Source organism: Cyprinus carpio, unplaced genomic scaffold (genome assembly GCF_018340385.1).
Source record: "Cyprinus carpio isolate SPL01 unplaced genomic scaffold, ASM1834038v1 S000000907, whole genome shotgun sequence".
Lineage (NCBI taxonomy): Eukaryota > Metazoa > Chordata > Actinopteri > Cypriniformes > Cyprinidae > Cyprinus > Cyprinus carpio.
In genome coordinates this window covers 6399-23203 of record NW_024873631.1, presented here as the reverse complement: position 1 = coordinate 23203, position 16805 = coordinate 6399, and the positions used below count along the sequence as shown (strand labels likewise).

At 32.9% G+C, this 16805-nt stretch overlaps 1 long non-coding RNA gene across 1 annotated transcript; it reads left to right on the top strand.

Moving 5' to 3' along the window:
• Positions 1-6521: 6521 nt before the first annotated feature.
• LOC122143141 lies at positions 6522-10976 on the top strand. The gene is made up of 3 exons (XR_006158985.1): positions 6522-6593; positions 7823-7967; positions 10953-10976. It is a non-coding gene; the product is annotated as an uncharacterized LOC122143141 (long non-coding RNA).
• The last annotated feature ends 5829 nt before the right edge of the window (positions 10977-16805 follow it).

Here is a 16805-nt window from a genome sequence, read left to right as displayed (position 1 = left end):
TTAAATTTGTATTTATTTTTTAAACATTTTTTTTTGAAGTCATTTGTATGATCCAGAGATGTTCTTTGCGGTTTTCTGACACAATATTCCTATTTTTCAGATCATCTCTCTGATCCTTTATCCTTAAATAACGGGCTTATTTTGTAACTGACCTTTTGTTTGATGATATTTAGTGTTGATTTCGGTCATGTTTTTGCTGATTTTCTCTAATGTACAGTACAGGTCAAAAGTTTGGAAACATTACTATTTTTAATGTTTTTGAAAGAAGTTTCTTCTGCTCATCAAGCCTGCATTTATTTGATCAAAAATACAGAAAAAAAGTAATATTGTGATATATTATTACAATTTAAAATAATTGTTTTTAAATTTATTATACTTTAAATTATCATTTATTTCTGTGATGCAAAGCTGAATTTTTAGGATCATTATCACATGATCCTTTAGAAATCATTCTAATATGATGATTCATTATCAAAGTTGGAAACAGTTCTGCTGCTTAATATTTTTTCAGAACATGGACAGGATACTTTGATGAATAAAAAGTAAAAAAAAAAAAAAACTGTTTTTAAAATATAAATATTTTGTAATAACAATATACACTACTGGTCAGTAATTTTGGGTCAGTAATTTTTTTTCTTTTTTTTTAAATAAAATCAATACTTTTATTCAGCAAGGATGTGTTAAATTGATAAAAAGTGATAGTAAAGAAAATATATTATTAGAATATATATTATTAGAATTTTTTTATTTTATTTTGAATAAATGCAGTTCTTTTTAACCTTTTATTCATCAAATATATTAATCAGCAGAACTGTTTCCAACACTCATAATAAATCAGAATATTAGAATGATTTCTAAATGATCATGTGATAGACTGGATGTTACATGTGACACTGAAGGCTGGAGTAATGATGCTGAAAATTCAGCTTTGCATCACAGGAATAAATTTTTTTTTTAAGTATATTCAAATAGAAAACTATTATTTTAAGTTGTAATAATATTTCACAATATTACTGTTTTTTCTGTATTTTTGATCAAATAAATGCAGGCTTGATGAGCAGAAGAGACTTCTTTCAAAAACATTAAAAATAGTAATGTTTCCAAACTTTTGGTCTGTACTGTATTTTAGCCTCAGAAAGTTCTCCTCTAAACACAGAGGAATGTGTCTCTGTCCGTCTTCAGGATGAGTGTCGTCTGCAGCTGGAGGCTCAGCGCATCAGTCTGTCTCAGATCCACGCCGCTCAGCTGGAGCTGCTCCGAGAGAGTCAGTCTGAGCAGACGCAGGAGGAGATGAGGAGAGACGACGGTCATCCCGCTGGTCAGTGGGGCATCACATCAAACACTCTTTCAGATCCATTATTAAGAGATCCATCAGCATGAAAGAGAGAGGCACTGTCAAACGGCTCACTTACTCTGTACTCGTACCCATGCCCAATTACCTCTAACCCACTAAACAATTAGAAATTTAAAACAGAATGCAAAACCAAAAATATAAATTAAAAAACGAAAAAACGAATGATTGAATTCCCAAATGTAGCCCAAATAAGCGTTCAGTAATTTAACAGCACATTCACATGTCCGTAGTTCACGTGTTGCTGTGTGAAGCCTGTAAACATTGGCAGGATTTCCTCACGTGTTTCCTCTGTTCCTGCAAAAGATAAATCCAGAGTCTGAGGAGAGCACGCGCCTGAATAGATACCAACAGCCTGAAAAGCAACAAACACAAGAACACTTAACAGACGAAATACCCCTTCACCACAGAAAACCTCCATGATCCAAAACAAACTCCAGGAGCTCACAGGAGCCGAACACAAATCTAATATCACACCACATAGAAACAAGTGCTGTACATCTATTCCTGTTTGTCTCAGCCAGCTACACTACTGGCCATAAGTTTGGAATAAATACAATTTGATCTGACCCAGAGGGAGCATGTAGTGACCTCGAGGGAAAGCATGTGATTAAAAACAAAAAGGACCAAGAACAGATCCTTGAATCAAAAAAAATTAACAAAAGACAACATGATAAAATTCACAGCTCAGGGGAAAAATTTCAAAGATAACCTGGTCAAATCTTACAGGGCTTTTTAGATATACATGTAGAGGTCAAAGTGCTGTAACATTACTATTCCTAATGTTTTGGCAGTTTCTTCGCACATCAAGCCTACACTTATTTGATCAAAACATATGAAAAAAAATGGCTATTGTGATATATGATTACAATTTACAATTTAATTGTTTTTAAATTCTATTATACTTTAAATTATCATTTATTTCTGTGATGCAAAAGTTGAATTTTATAGGATCATTATCACATGATCCTTTAGAAATCATTCTAATATGATGATTCATTATCAAACTTGGAAACAGTTCTTGCTGCTTAAGATTTTTCAGATCATGAGGCACTTTTTTAGGATACTTTGAAGAATGACAGTAAAAAAAAAAAAAAGAAAAGAAAATATGTTTTTAAAATATAAATATTTTGTAATAACAATATACACTACTGGTCAGTAATTTGGGGTCAGTAATTTTTTTTCAAATCTTTTTTTAAATAAAATCAATACTTTTATTCAGCAAGGATGTGTTAACTTGATAGAAGTGTGATAGTACAGAAAATGTATTATTAGAATAGATATTATTAGAATTCTGCTTTTTTTTGGCTAAATAATGCAGTTCTTTTTAACGTTTTTAGTCATCAAATATATTAGACAGTAGAACTGTTTCCAACAGTGACAGCAAATCAGCATGTTAGAAATGATTTCTGAAGATCCCATTGTGACACTGAAGACATGGAGTTAATGATGCTGAAATACAGATGCACATCACAGAAATAAATTACAGTTTAACAGAGATTCACATAGAAAACAGGGTTTTTAGATCATAATAATTATGTCATTCTTTAATTGCTAATGCGAGCTTTTCCACCACAGACTGCACAAAATGAAGTATTGTTTGGTAACTGGTTGAGCTAAACTCTGATTAATGAGCTTAAACTCATGATTCTCTCAGTCGAGCATTGCTTCTCCCGCTCGCTCCGCTGAGCGTTTTTCATCAAGACATCGTAACTTTCATTTCGCTGGCCCAAACCCATCCCTGTGTGAGAATGAGAAAGACACATCCCCTTAAATATAAACATCAACAGATCTAGAAGTTTGTGATTATGAAAGAGAAACAAGTGTCTGAATCTGACCCTGCCATGCTGATGGAGTTTTTTCCTGTGAAACAAGTGTGAGCGTCTGTCTCTGCCGCGCTGATGCTTGTGTGTTTCTGAAGCGCTTTCATTAATGATAGATGTGTTTAAAGCCCAGAGATGACAAACTCTCACACATCTCCGATAAAAGAGCTCCAATGAGAGAACTCCAGCTGTGTTTTCTGTGATGAGGACTGATGCTGGAGCCGTGCTGCCCTCGTGTGGACACTCATCACATCTCACCAAATACAGCTCAGTCATGATAAAATATCTCTTTCTTGTACTTCTCTGCAGTTTTGACTGCTTTTAGTTTCTGTGTGTCTTTAGCTTTCTCTGGAAAGTTGTGCTTTAATCTTTTTGACTCATTATCAAAGACGATATTCAAAGGGATTTATAGCCTACGTGTATTTATTTCATTGATATTATTTATTTTAACCAATGAATTTCGCAGTTGTTTGTTGATTTAATGCAACAAAAATAATTTTTTACTCACAGTTTTTACCATTTTTACTGTTTCCACTAGTTTAAAGTGTTATGTTTAAATAAAAAGATTTTTTAGAGCTATGTATAAAAATCCATTAATACCCATAACACTTCAAACCAAAGAAAAAACAATCCAAAACTAGAAATATCGATTAATAAACAAGACATATCCAAAGTCTATAAATAAAACACGTTAAAAAAAAGACAAAATCAGGTTTAATGTGAGACCCGTTGAACCAAAGACAAAAATCAGTGTTGGGGGGTGATTTAGACAAATCAAGTGTTGGGGGGGCTATCTTTTTTTTTTTTTTAAGTATGTATCTGAGTTTCAGTTGTTTGAGCTCATTTAAAGTTAATTTTGTCTTATTTTCAATCCTTTGTGGATTGATATTGAAAGTGTCCTGGTGATTTAAATGTAAAGATCTAAGATCAAATTAAAAAAAATCAAAAAAATAAAATCTCTCAAAACCTGTGGAGAACATGTGGTAGTTTATTTTTTTAAATTCTCCACCAAAATAAGGAAGTAATACTTATAGAAAATGAAAGCCTGTTTTAGGATCGTCAAAGGTGAGTTCCTATAAAAATGAGTATTCTGCTAGTAATTTACTCAACCTGAATGAAAAATTTCTTTCAGTGGAACTTAAAAAAACCCAAAGTCTAATAAAGGCGAGTATGGGTGTCTAATGGTCTTTCAAGATGTGTGTGTGTTTGTATGGAATATCCCTTTAAGAGTCGTTGCCTATGTTCTTGACACTTTTCACCCCACCCCCCCCCCCATTCATGCAGAAGAAATCATTTTCTTTATGCCAAAATATTAATTATGTTTTAGCCACTAGGTGTTGGTTTGGTATAGTCTTATTATTATTATTTTTGCCATGTCTTGTCTCTAATATTATATATAATATTTAACATAATAAAATCTTTTTAAATCTATGTGAAATAATAATTTTTTATATTTTTATTTTGAAATATTGGAGATTAATTTTTATTCTTTTAAGTATTTTTTTTGTTTCTGTATTTATTTGATTGATATGTTGTGCAGTGTTGTGGTGTATGAGGTCAGAGTACTGCTTTGGTGATGCGTGACGTTGACTCTCTCGCTCTGTGTGTGTGTTTTCCCAGCATGCCGAGCGTCTGTCCGCCGCTGACGAGAGACGAGCAGCGTGAGCATCTTCAGGTCAGTCTCAGCTCAGTGTCTCTCTCAGATCTGGTGGTTTTCTGCTGTGTTTAGCGGCCCGCGGCTGAGAGCTGCGGCATGGATCTCAGACAGTGACTCTCACACAGCACAAAACCCTGCTCACGCACGACTGAACGCCTCCATCTCTGCTTCATTCACACACTCACTCACACTCACTTACATGTTACAAATACAGTCTGAAGGTTTTATTTTGTGCTTTACAGCTCTCCTTTGGCACCTGGTAATGTTAATGAAACAAATATTAATATACCTACTGTGTGAACTGCACCATTTCTGTTCAGTTTTACCACATCTGGTTGTTAAATATACTAATTTTCTATAAATAATAAGATAATTAATGTTATACTTTTTTAGAAAGCAAATTAATTAAATTATAAGGTAATTTATACTTTTTTTTTTTTTTTTATTTTTGTACTTCTAAAAAAGATCATTGTTAATTTAAAGTGAAATTTTAATGATCTTGTTAAATCTAAGATTTTACATTTTTAGATTGTATAACATCTCTTTTGGCATTTCACAGTAAAAATTACATGTGCAGTATTATATCCTAGTATTTTCACTGTAACTTCTACAATTTATGGAAAAATTCATTCTTCTCTTCATAAAAGCGCATAATCGTCAAAACTCTAAATAGATTTTGATTACCTTATTTATCTAATATAACATGTCACATTTTACTTTATATTATGTATTTTAAATTACATATTTTTATAACCTTTGAAAGTGTATTTTTACAGTAAAATTACATGTACAGTAAATAAATGTGTATATGTACATTTTTTTAAAAGCACAAAAAAAAAAACACACACACACACACACACACACATGAATTTATATAAATTAATTATTCTAAAAAGCTTCCATAGTATTATTTAGCGTCCATACATAGTAGTATTTTGATAAATGAATATACCAAAAAAATAATGTTTCACTGTGAGCGATGTTATATTAAAAATCTTTTTTCAATTAAACATTAATTACTTTTTTAAAGTTAAGACACAACAGATTAAAGAAGAAATGAAGAGAAAAGACTTGATGAGAGAGAAAAATAGAAAGAAAAGCATCAATTCTGGATCGAGGGAATAGAAAATAGTGATGAAAGGAGACATTTGATGTATGTATATATATATATAAATAGAGAAGAGAAACAGAACCGATTCGTTACAAAAGAGCTTCTGGATCTTATTTTAAACCCAGGCTGGAATGAGATTTCAGAGAGAAAACAAGGGTCTGATTACAGCTGCACTGAGAGCAGAGCGACGGCTTCAGTGTGTGAGACGCACGTTGTGTGTGTGTTGTGTGAAAAGAGCTCTTTCTCGTGGTCTCACACACACACACTCTCTCTCTCTCTCTCTCTCTCTCTCTCTCTCTCAACACACACACACACAACACCACACACACCTCTCACTCTCTCTCTCTCACAGTCACAATCTCTCTCTCTCTCTCTCTCTCTCAGCACACACACACACCCACACACACACACACACACACACACACACACACACACTCACTCTCTCTATAACTCTCTCTCTCTCTCTCTCTCTGTCTCTCTCACACACCACACACACAACACTCACACACAAACACACTCTCGACTGAAGCTCCTCCTCTCCTTTGCTCTCAATCTCGCTGCTGTTTTGTGTGTCAGGAAGGAGAGACTGGGAGACCGCGTGTCCATCCGGAGGAGCCCCAGCTCAGACGCCTGGAGGAGGAGATCGCTAAGGTGCTGCTTACAACACTTTAACCACTCTCTCATGAACGTTATATTACATGTCTGCTTTACTGTGTGAGGTTTTGCATCATAGTTTTAACAGGAATGCTGTTGGGAATTTTGCACATTTTTTTGGCTAATGATGCACTGAAAGTTTTTTTTTTTTTTTAATTAATTAGTATTATTTTTTTTTTTTAACCCAAGAGATTAGCTTTTTTTTCTATTCATAGAAAAATCCTTAGTGAAGCTTCTATAGTTTTATGAGGAATGTTGTTGCTTATTCTCGTCTGATGATGCACCAAAATAAATTTTTTAAATAACATGTAGCTGTAAACTGAAAGCAGATCGTTAATAACATGATTTTAATATTGCATGCTTTTTTCCCCCTTAATTTAATTCTTCTTTTTCAAATTAGAAAAAATGTTCATGTAGCCCGAAAAACAACTAAAAACAAAACCAAAAATAATGGTTTTTTTTAAATATATATATGTTGCATGCATTGTTTGTTTTTGTTTGTTTATTTATTTATTTTAATAAAAAAATGACAAAGTGTGAAGTACGTCTGGTGGTTTTTTATGAGGAATGCTTTTGCTTATTGTTTCCTGCTGATTATGTGTTGAAATTAATTTTATATAATAAATATTTTTAGCTGAAAACTGAAACCAATAATGAAGGAAAAAAAAAAAAAAATTATTAAAGTTATATCAACTATTTAATGATATAATTATGTTTTTACTCCAATTTGTTGTTGTAAATATAAAACATTTATGGTGACTAATAAAAATAGGTTTTCATTTTTTTTCATTTTTTTCATTTTTCAGGATTTATAAGACATTATTAAAAGATTTAGTACCAAATACTAAGAATATGTAATATAGTTCATATATTGATCTAAAACAGTCTTTTTTCTGACTGATTATGAAGTTTAATAATATGCGCATTGAACGTCTTTCCTGAGGTACGGTGACTTTTTGTTATTACTGAAGTCTTTCTGTGGTTGTGAAACTGATCGAGTCCTGACTGATTTCAGTAGCTCGCTCTGTTTCTTCGTCAGCAGCTGAGTTAATTCATGTTTATTTGGTGACTATAGCTAATAGTAAAGAGGAAGAGAGGAGAATGAATCGCTTCAGCGTATTAAACTCTGTCGTGACTCGATTCCCCCTTGCTTCACGAGTTTGAGGTTGCGAATGTCTGCCGTTATGACTCTGAAACGGTCGATGTTTTTGTGTCTGCGGCGTCAGGTGATCGTGCAGATGTCGGTTGAGTTCGCCCAGCAGACCGAAGAGGCCCGGATCAGCAGACAGACCCGCGAGACGAGCACCGGCACACAGACGGACCGCAGTGAGGATGAGGAGGACCGACTGAACTCTGTTGAGCCTGATGAAGGTGAGATCACAGATTCATTCCGCACAGGGGGGGGAGCTTCACAAATCAGCTTTTTATTATGGATTTGGTTCTTTTTTAATTCACATCAGGATTCAGAATTAGTGAATTTCCAGTGTCCTTTATGAATATATGAGCTCACGTGAGTCTCCGATTTATTCTGCAGCTCGAATTAGAAGACGAACTATGTATGAGTGTGTGTGTGTGTGTGTGGATGATCTGTAGGATGAGCGTCATTTTGTAGCATTGAAGCCCTTCAGCTCACATTTACTGCATGCAAACACACACACACACACACACACTCCAGTTGTTTTTGACGAGATGGGAATGAGCATGTTATTAAACCGATTAAAAACTTCTATCAGATTCAGTCTGATCTTTAAATTTCATGCATCGGTCAGTGTTTAATACCGGGTCCAAAGTCAAATCAGCACATCAAAACATTATAATGTACAGTAGAAAATAAGTCATCTGTGTAAAGGAAATGGTAACTCACCTGCGGGTTATTATAGTTAACTTTTATTTTTACTTGCATAAAAAAATTACTTGAAATAAAAACACAACATTAACTGAAATAAATTATGGAAAATATATATAATGTAATAAAACATGAATAAATATGATATAAATTATTGTACTAATATAAATATTATACCATTTAAATAATTATATACTAATTAAATATTTTGAATAATTTTTATTTCTCTTTTTCATTTAATTTTTCGTTTAACTTCTAAAGACATCTTTTTCTCCATCACCTGACCAATTAATACCAGCCCTTACCTATTCTATTCTATTCTATTCCTATTCTATTCTATTCTATTCTATTCTATTCTATTTTTCCATTGATATAAAAATGAAAATGAATTCATAATGTGTCCCTGCAGCACAAAAGCAGTCATCAGTAGCACAGGTATATTTGTAGCAATAGACAACAATACATTGTATGAGTCACAATTATACATTTCTCTTTTATGACAAAAATCATTAGGATTTTAAGATAAGATCAGTTCATGAAGAGATTTCGTAAATGTCCCTACTGTAAATATATCAAAACTTAATTTTTGATTAGTAATATGCATTGCTAAGAACTTCATTTGAACAACGTTAAAGATGATTTTCTCACTATTTAGATTTTTTTGCTCCCTCAGATTCCAGATTTTTTCAAAATAGTTGGCTATCTCAGCACAAATATTGTCCTCCTAACAAACCATACATCAATGGAGAGATTATTTATTCAGAAAATTGACACTTATGACTGGTTTTGTGGTCCAGGGTCACAATTATTAATAAACTATAATAAAATCCAAGTCTGTTCACATCATCAGTGTTAACTGTGCTGAACACTATATTAGTGTCCACTCCAGCTGTGTATTTTGTTTATTCTGCAGTTTTGTCGTCTGTCTCTTTAAATGCTGGAGCTGTCTATAACGTCATGTGGATGGTCCTGTCGGGTGTTTTTAATCATCCATCAGCTGGAGATCGGTTATCGTTAGAGCTCTCTGTTCTCACAGAGATACAGCTAGTTATTAGAGTATTATATTACATCGCTCATGTCAGCTCTCTCACTCTGTAACCTCTCTGCATGAAACCATTAAGCCCTATAATCAGCTGCGACGCCTGATGATTGATGTTTCAACACTCCGTCTGCTGCCTCCACAGTCTCTGAAGAAGAGCAGCGCTTCATCACTGAACACAGAACACAGGAGGAGGAGGAGGAGGACCTGCGCTCTGAGCTGGAGCAGGAGGCTCTCAGATCCTCACACACACTTCAAGCTGGAGGCGTATCAGGAGCCAGACACACACTCCTGACGGCTCAGATTACACAACACTCAACCAGCAAAGCTCCTGCAGGTGTGCAGGCACTTCCTGTTCTGTCTCGATCTCTCGCACGCAGTTTTTGTAAACAGCTAGTTAGGCACGGTTCAGGTCAGGAATACCCAAACTCTGAAGCCAAAAACCCTTTAACTAAAAATCTTAGTTAAAATACTCATAAAGGTAATATTTCATTATTTAACACACACGTTACTTGTATTTTATGCCTATACATAATATTATTAAATTTTGATTATTATTTTTAGGTAAGTTATTGTAATTGACATTTTTGTACGATTTATACATTTGTAGTAATTTTTTATTTGTGATTAGTATTTCATTTAAAGTGATTTTTTATTTGTTTTAATTTAAAAATTTTATTTACTACATTTTTAATAAATTTTAAAGATTGTATTTATTTATGTAAGTTATTTGGTTTACTTTTTTATTTTTATTTTTATGTTAAATTGACTTTAATATAGGTTTTGTTGTTATTATTTTTTATTTGTGCAAAGTTTTATTTTGATTCAGCTTTAAAAAAAACATTTTTACTTATTCATGAGTTTATTTTTGATACATTTTTAATTGTTTTTTAAAATAATTTTAATTTAAACATTTTTTATTTTAATTTTACATTTTTATTATTTATTAATTATTGGTTGGCTTTATTTTGGTTTTTATTTTTAAATTATCTACTTAATTTTTTTTTTAATAATTTAATTCATTTTTAGCTTTACGTCAGCTCCCAAATCTCAGTTTAGACTACAGTTAGTGTTAATGTAAATATTGAGGTATAAGTCAGCATGAAACCACGTTCCTAGCATATTAAACTTCTCGTAAAAGTGAAATATTTCCGATCATGAAATGTCAAACAAGATGTTCAGGCATGAATAAAGATCCAGGCTTTATCTGTCAGGATTGAACTGGATCATGAAATGTTAAATCTGTATATAATTGGTTTAATATGATTTTAACATTTTCAGTCTCTGTTTACCATTAGCACTTCAGATGTGATGTCCTCTGCATGCATTACTCTCTTCTCTCTCTGTGTGTGTGTTGTGCCTGTGATTTTGTGTGTGTGTGTGTGTGTGTGTGTGATTTCACTGATTTCTCTCTGCAGCTGCCTGTGATTTTGGTGCTGATTGTACATCTGTGTGTGTGTGTTTGGTGCAGACGGAGCTGGAGCTGCAGAGCAGAAGAAAAACAAAAGACACATACATCAAAACATGCAAACCCACAACACAAAGATCAAACAAACACAAAAAGTCAACCCCTCTTAACATACAAAGAGCTCATCCACGGCTTCAAGTGATCTGTTGTTAAAAAGATAATAAAAAAATAAACAATAAAAAAAAAATAAAAATAAATAAAAATAAAAAATAATATTAATAAAAATACAAACATCAATAAATCTCCAAAAACTAAAATTACAGATAAACATTCAAAAATATGTAAATATAAACTAATGTACCAGTGTTTACAGGTCTGTCACATCTGCTCCACCTGCACGGCCTCCCTCCTCTGTCAGACTGTGATGAAATGACGGGCTTCTTGTCTGCCGTTTTGCTATGGCAGAGCACCTGAAGCTGTTCTGGTGTTGTGCTGCGCTCAGTTTGACAAACACAGCAGACTGTGATGAAATGACGGGCTTCTTGTCTGCTGTTTCTTTTCTGCCGGTTCATAAACTCAGACGAACGGAGAGCCGGAGAAGGATGTGAGGAGTTCCAGAGGTCAGGGAACTAGCTTTGACGGAGCGCCCAGAGCTCTTCGTCTGAATGGCGTCAACACAGCGAGGGGAGCAGATTTTTCAAGCTCAGTTCATAACTGAATGATTTCATTGTGTGTTGGTCAACTAAAAAGTCGGTACCGTCATTACTACTCAAACGATCAGTGATAGAGTTAGATTGATTCAACCTTTTAAGTTTTTTAATTGTTTCTATTTTTGAGACTTTGTTTTAATTAATTATTTTTAATTTTTAAATATTTATTATAATTTAAAATTTTATTAATTGTAAGTTTGGACTTGTTTTGATTTAAAAAAAAAACCTTTTTACTACTTTATTTTCCGGCTTCATTTTTTTCTGGAAAAAATTTGTTTTTTTTTTTTTTAATAATTTTTAGTATTATTAGGTGTGGTCTTTTTAAGATTATTTTATCGTTTATGATTGAATAATACCTTTGCACCTGTTATTTTTTGGTTTTTTTTAAAAATTCTTTATTGCTTTTAATTGCTTGCATATGTGTTAAGCTCTATAGTTTTAGTAGTGTTTTGTTAGTAATAATCTGTTTTTAGTGATTTGTTTTTATTTGTTTTAATTTAAAAATATTTATTTTGATTGAACATTTGTATTATTTAATAAGATTTAGTAAGTGTTATTTTTTTTTATTTTTATGATTTTTTTTAGTAAGTTTAATTTCAATTTGTTTTCATCTTATTTTGTACTTATTTTACATTTTTCTGATTTGTATTACATTTTTTCGTATTTTATATTTGTCTTTGCTTTTTATTGTTAAATCTAGTTTTAGTTTTTTTTTTTTGCAAAATGTTTGCATATTTTTATGTTTATTTGTGTTAGATTTTAAGATTATTAAATTTGCATGTTTTCTGATGTAATAAATATTTTAAATTAGTATTTTAAACAAAAAGATTTTTTTACGTTTAAGCGTTATTAATTTTTGGCTATTGTTAAGTATTTATTTATATTTTTAATGTGTACTTTTTTATGAAGTTAATAGATTTAGTAAAGTGTTTTATCTTGATAGTTTTTTTTTATTTTTATGACTGAATAGTTGTAGTAGCTCATCCATAGACCGAGGAGCTCGTTCTGTGGAGACCCTGTTTTGGACAGACAGAAGTGTCTCAGCGGTCAGTAGTTTGTTTGTTTTCTGTATCTCTCTCAGGGATGTGCTCATCAGAACAACGCTCCTCCGCCACAGCCGCTCGATCTACTTAATAAAAACGCACCGCCGCGACGAGACCATACCATCGTCACGTCAAGTGGCATCCTGAACCCGCACCAGTCAAGTGACGTCCTTATGAGATCGTTCTGGCAGAAGTAGTGACAGGTCAGCAGACACACACTGCTCGTCCCGCTGTCACTCTCTAAATAATATGGAAATCAATCAGGGGGCGTGTCTTGTTGGTCTGCCTGTGTTCAGCTCAAGTGTTGAGATGTGCTTTAGAATCGTTTAAAGACGGACGTGACATCCTGTGTGTGTCGAGTTAATATCAGTTAATTGCTGCGCAGTGAAGCCGCATCAGATCCTGTCCGTCTTGTTGGTCCTTTCCTGTTGACTCACTGTCTTTGCATAGAGCTGTGTACCGTGGAGGTGAGGTCAATGACCCCTCGGATGGGCGGGTTCAACTGATGCATGCCACTGGTGTTCAGATAGCTGCCATACTATGTATAGTTTTTATGATATAACAAATTAAGTTTCTAATTTAATCTTTTATTATGATATGATGATTAGAATTTTTGAATTTGCATTAGTTGTAGCTTATTTTTGTTGTGGTGTTATTTGTGGTCCATGTACGCTGTAATTGAGGTGGTATTTATGATTTTATTGCTATTTTGATTTGGTTTGTGTTCTTAATGGTATTTTTTGTTTTCGATTATATTATATTAATTTTTTAATGGTTAGTTAAAGTTTTAGTCCGTTTGTGTTTTTTAGCATCATTGAGTCTCTTATGATGATTTTGTATTGTGTTTTGATTCGTTTTTGTGGTCATATTATCTTTATTTATTCTAAAGAATGTTTCTTATTTTTTGTAACTTTTTAGTTGTGCGTACTTTTGGTGCTTTTAGTGTCATTGAGGTATCTTGGTGAGTTGTATTCATATTTGTCCAGTGTTTGTTTTATTTTCTATTTTCATTATTTTTTTCTATAAATTATTTATTATTTTTTTTTTTATTTGATTTGTAATTTTAGTACTTTTTTGTTGTGTGTTTTTAGTGTCATTTAGCAGTAATTTAGGTGATATTAGGATTTTATTAGTGATTTATTTTTTTTTTGGATTTGTGTTATTTTATATATATTTATTATTATTTTTTTCTAAATACTTAGTTTTTGTACTTTAGTGATTTTGGTTTAGTGTCCGTGAGTGTTCACATACTATAGTGTTTAGTTTTATTTTTGAATCAGTTTCGATTTAAACTTTTAATCTTGATCATTTTATATTACCTTGTAAGTTTAGTTAAAGTTTTTAGTTACTTTTGTTTGTTGTGCTTTTTTGTAATTTTTAGTAGTTTTTTTTTTTTTAACATATAAAATTTTTTTCAGTTACAAATATTTTTTTTTTTTAATGGCTTTCATTTTTCTGCTTTTATTCTTAGTGGAATAATAATACTAATAAATGACCCTGAAACATGAAAGCTCCGGGCCCACAGCCGGGACGGTCTCCTATGGGGATGCACTCAGGTTGACCTATGGAGACAGACGCCCTCTGTAACTCAACCCCCCAACAACACACAACAGACCCCGAGCGCCACACGTCTTTTTATTTGTTGTGAGATCATAATTTAGGCCGTTGTCATTTCATATCCATGTAACATCTGTAGTTTTTCAGAAACATCACATGCTCGAGCGGGTTAGCGTTTTCTAATGTTGGGTTCACAGTTATATAAAGGCCTGCTGATTTCAGATTAGACGTTGTTTTGAGGCGGCTCCTCCTCTTGTGTCGACACAGGAAGCCGGCATCCCTGAGGGTTTCTTTCTCAGCAGAGATACCGGATTGCGGATGGACGTCAGCAGCCTGTTTTTTCAGCCAGAGACCGAGAGCGGACGCGGGGCTGCAGCTGTTGCTGGAGATCCAGGGGGCGGAAGCTACGTCCGGAGGCCGGGAGGAGCGTCTATTGAGCATCACACACGATTGCAGAGCGCAGTCGAGAAGCTGCTCATCACCATCACGGAGACCAGCACTCAGGTACAAGAGAAAACACACCAACGTAAACACAAAATAGTGCCAGGGAATATGACTTTTATATATGTCACGAAACATTCTGTTTCAACATAACTTGAGGCTCGTCTGAACTTTCTGTTATCTCTGTGAATCATGACAACTAAAAATGCATCACAGTTTTCCACAAAAATATGTGTGGCCACAACTGTGTTGCAACATTGATACTAATACGAACTGTTTCTTGAGCAACAGATCATCATATAGAAAAGGATTTCGAAAGATCATGTGGACATCGAGAAGATGGCGTATGATGCTGGAAAATCAGCCTGACAACATCCCAGAAATACATTAACAGTTTCACCAGCGATTCACACAGACAACATCGCTTTAAACTGCAATACATATTTCCACTGGTTTTACCTCGTATTTTTCGATCAACTAAATGTGCCGTGGAGAACACACGACACTTTTTACAGAAACATTAGAAATCAGTAAATTAGAAATATCAGAACCATTAAATCGACCCCACACCTCTGATGATAGTGTATGCAAAACTTCAAAATATATTACTATCCTGCAGGGTTTTTTTTAGTATCATGCATTGATTATATTAAAGTTTTTCAGTTTTTCATTCACTGTTTTTTCCGTTTTTAGTTACAACAATGTTGTGTATTTGGCGGTTTTATAAGTTTTTTCTGAGTTGAATATAATCGTTTTTCATTGATTGAATATATTAGTTTTGGTTCATTTTAGTTTTAGTTTATCAGAACCTAAAGTTAAAAGTCACCAATTTGACAAAATGTTGCCGCCTGGGAACCAAGCTAATATAATTATTAGTTGAACATTTAATTTAATTATATCTAGCTATAAATTTACATATAGATATGTTAAAAATTTTTTTTTGAGTTTTCATGTGCTGAGGTTGTATTGGTATTTTCGTTTGTAGTTTTTGGCTGTAATTATAATTAAGCTCATTGTCAGTGTTGGGCCCCTCGGGGTGGGAGTGGTTCTGTAACTGAGTGGTGTGCTGGTTAAAACAAAACAGCTTATGAAGAGTCTCGCATGAATGCTCACAGGTCACATGATCGCTGCTGTGGGCGGGGCCGTTCGCTTCAGATGCCTGTAGATACCGGACGATTTGCATAATGCTTTGGTTTCCGTGGCAGCAGTGTAGCCACGCCCCTCTGTTGCATGTCCTGCAGTTAAAGCGAAGCTATCTTTCAGTCCGTTTATTTGAGACTTCCCTGAATCATCACTGCACCCTAAAACAACCATTAATCAATATATACGTTATCTCTGAAGCATATTTTTCTTTAACTCCTCTAGGAATCTATAATACTACTTGGTTGATTCTTATGAAAAAAATTATAATTAAGTGAGACCAGACTTAGTTTTTTGTCAAAAATAAACTTATTTATTTGTTTGTTAATCATATTCTCCACGTTTCTCATCACAAATATAGCCATTTTAACTCCTGTCGGACTCTCAAAAATAAACTTTAATTAATTAATCAGTCAATCAATCAATTAAATAATTAATTAATTTGTATTTATTTTTTAACTCCTGTCGCACAAAAATAAAACAAAAATTAATTAATCAATCAATCAATCAATCAAATAAATAATTAAATTAATATTTATTTGATCTATTTTCATTGTATTGCTTTTATATTATTCTATACATTTTATTTATTTATTTCACTTAATATACCAAATAGCTGTTTTAACTCTGCTGGTCTCACAAAAAATGAACTTTTATATATTTATCATTCATTTATTTATTTTTTAAACATTTCTCATTATAAATATATCTGTTTTAACTCTTGGACTCTCAAAAATACACTTTTTATTATTTTATTTTCTATTTTCTATTAACACATTCTCATGGATGAATATAGCCGTTTTAACTGCTGTTGAACACTTATATTTTTTTGAGACCAGGATGTTTCTTATTCATTCATTCATTCATTCAGTATTTATGATTTTATTTTTCAGAAGTTTCTCATAATATATGAATATAGCTGTTTTAACTCGCTCTTGGACTCCTCAAAATAAACTTTTTATTTATTACACTAGTTTAATTTATTTATTAATTTATTTATTTTTCTATTTATCATGTTTCTCATT